We start from the raw sequence: 1,930 nt of genomic DNA on the forward strand, positions 1-1,930 counted from the left end.
GCTACGAGCGCCAGCTATCCTGAGGGAAACTTCGGAGGGAACCAGCTACTAGATGGTTCGATTAGTCTTTCGCCCCTATACCCAGTTCCGACGATCGATTTGCACGTCAGAATCGCTACGGACCTCCATCAGGGTTTCCCCTGACTTCGTCCTGACCAGGCATAGTTCACCATCTTTCGGGTCCCAGCGTGTACGCTCTTGGTGCGCCTCTTCTCGCGATGAGAACGAGACGCCCCGGGAGTGCGAGGCGACCGCTTTAAAGGCGAATCGCCCATCCTCCCTCGGTTCGCGCGAGACGAACCTTTACTTTCATTACGCCTTTAGGTTTAGCGAATCCCAATGACTCGCGCACATGCTAGACTCCTTGGTCCGTGTTTCAAGACGGGTCCTGAAAGTACCCAAAGCTATAGCGTCGCAGATCGGTCACGCTTTTTTACGAGCGAGGGTCGGTTCGAGAACTTCGAGGCCAACAGTCACCGGAGGTCGGTACCGGCACCGGGTCCGATAGCCGACTAGTATCCGGAGCGCTTGCCGCGAGTCGAACGCTTTTAAAGCGACCCGTGACCTTTCTCGTACCGTCGAGCGAGTCGGTCAGGATACCGCGGGTCCGCGCGATTCGAGAAAACCGCGCGGGCTCCGCCGCGGACCTTAGACCGACGCCCGACGGATCGCGACGTCCTACCAGGAGAAAAGTGCACGCGTTCGATGCCGGGTCGAAAAACGTAAGGCGCGGAAAAGGTAACGGGTAACCGTCCTCCCCGTCGCGCGAACGTCTCGCGCCGACTCCGAAACGCGAATGAATTTCTCCCTTCGACCTTTCGGGTTTCTCAGGTTTACCCCTAAACGGTTTCACGTACTATTGAACTCTCTCTTCAAAGTGCTTTTCAACTTTCCCTCACGGTACTTGTTCGCTATCGGTCTCGTGGTCATATTCCTTAGATGGAGTTTACCACCCGCTTAGGGCTGCACTCTCAAGCAACCCGACTCTGAGGAGATCCCTCCCGCGATCGACGGCGGTCGCTACGGGCCTGGCACCCTCTATGGGCTGTGGCCCGTTCAAGAAGGACTTGGACGCGCCGGACGATCTCGGGATAACGGAACCTCCCTAACACCACATTTCCCGGCGCCCGGTATCGGCCGCGGGATTCGGTGCTGGGCTCTTCCCTGTTCGCTCGCAGCTACTGAGGGAATCCTAATTAGTTTCTTTTCCTCCGCTTATTAATATGCTTAAATTCGGCGGGTAGTCTCACCTGCTCTGAGGTCGATCGATAAAATCATTATATATATATATATATATATATATATATATAAATATATATATAAAACGTAGACGTGAATTTCGAAAACGGTTCAGCGTTTATATTTAAAACCGCTATATCCACCACTCGTTACGCGGCCGCAAACGATCAGACGTCGGACACCTTTTCTTCTTATCGAGAAAATAACGGACACGACGATCGTCAATTTTGCGCGGACCTGCGACATACGCGGGCGGTTTTAATTACGCTCGTCTCTCGCGCTTTTAAGCGAGCGCGACGCGACGAACCGGTGCGTCGAAAATCGACGTCGTTCGCAAACTCGGTCGCGTTCCTTAGAACGCGGCCGGAGTTTCGCTTTCGCGTTTTAAAACGTCGCGAGACCGGGTAGGAGAGAGATCGCGCGCTAAGCGCGAACGTGCTGTTGCTCCTCACTCCTTCCCGCGCTACACGTCCAACTCGCTCCGACGTTTCTCGCGCCTCGCGGGCGAAAAAACCGAGCAGTCTTTAAATTGGATACGACCCTCAGCCAGGAGTGGTCCGGGAACAGAATCCGAGGACCGCAATGTGCGTTCGAAATGTCGATGTTCATGTGTCCTGCAGTTCACAAGTTGACGCGCAATTAGCTGCGTTCTTCATCGACCCACGAGCCAAGTGATCCACCGTTTAGGGTA

General features: G+C 54.5%; 1 non-coding gene and 1 pseudogene across 1 annotated transcript; both read right to left on the reverse strand.

Moving 5' to 3' along the window:
- The window catches only part of LOC132700267 (large subunit ribosomal RNA), a 4,463-nt pseudogene extending 3,199 nt beyond the window's left edge, over positions 1–1,264 (reverse strand).
- Positions 1,265–1,775: 511 nt separating this feature from the next.
- LOC132700266 (5.8S ribosomal RNA) lies at positions 1,776–1,930 on the reverse strand. The gene has a single exon (XR_009618618.1). It is a non-coding gene; the product is annotated as a 5.8S ribosomal RNA (ribosomal RNA).

This window comes from Cylas formicarius, unplaced genomic scaffold, assembly GCF_029955315.1.
Source record: "Cylas formicarius isolate icCylForm1 unplaced genomic scaffold, icCylForm1.1 PGA_scaffold_42__1_contigs__length_29502, whole genome shotgun sequence".
Classification (NCBI taxonomy): Eukaryota; Metazoa; Arthropoda; class Insecta; order Coleoptera; family Brentidae; genus Cylas; species Cylas formicarius.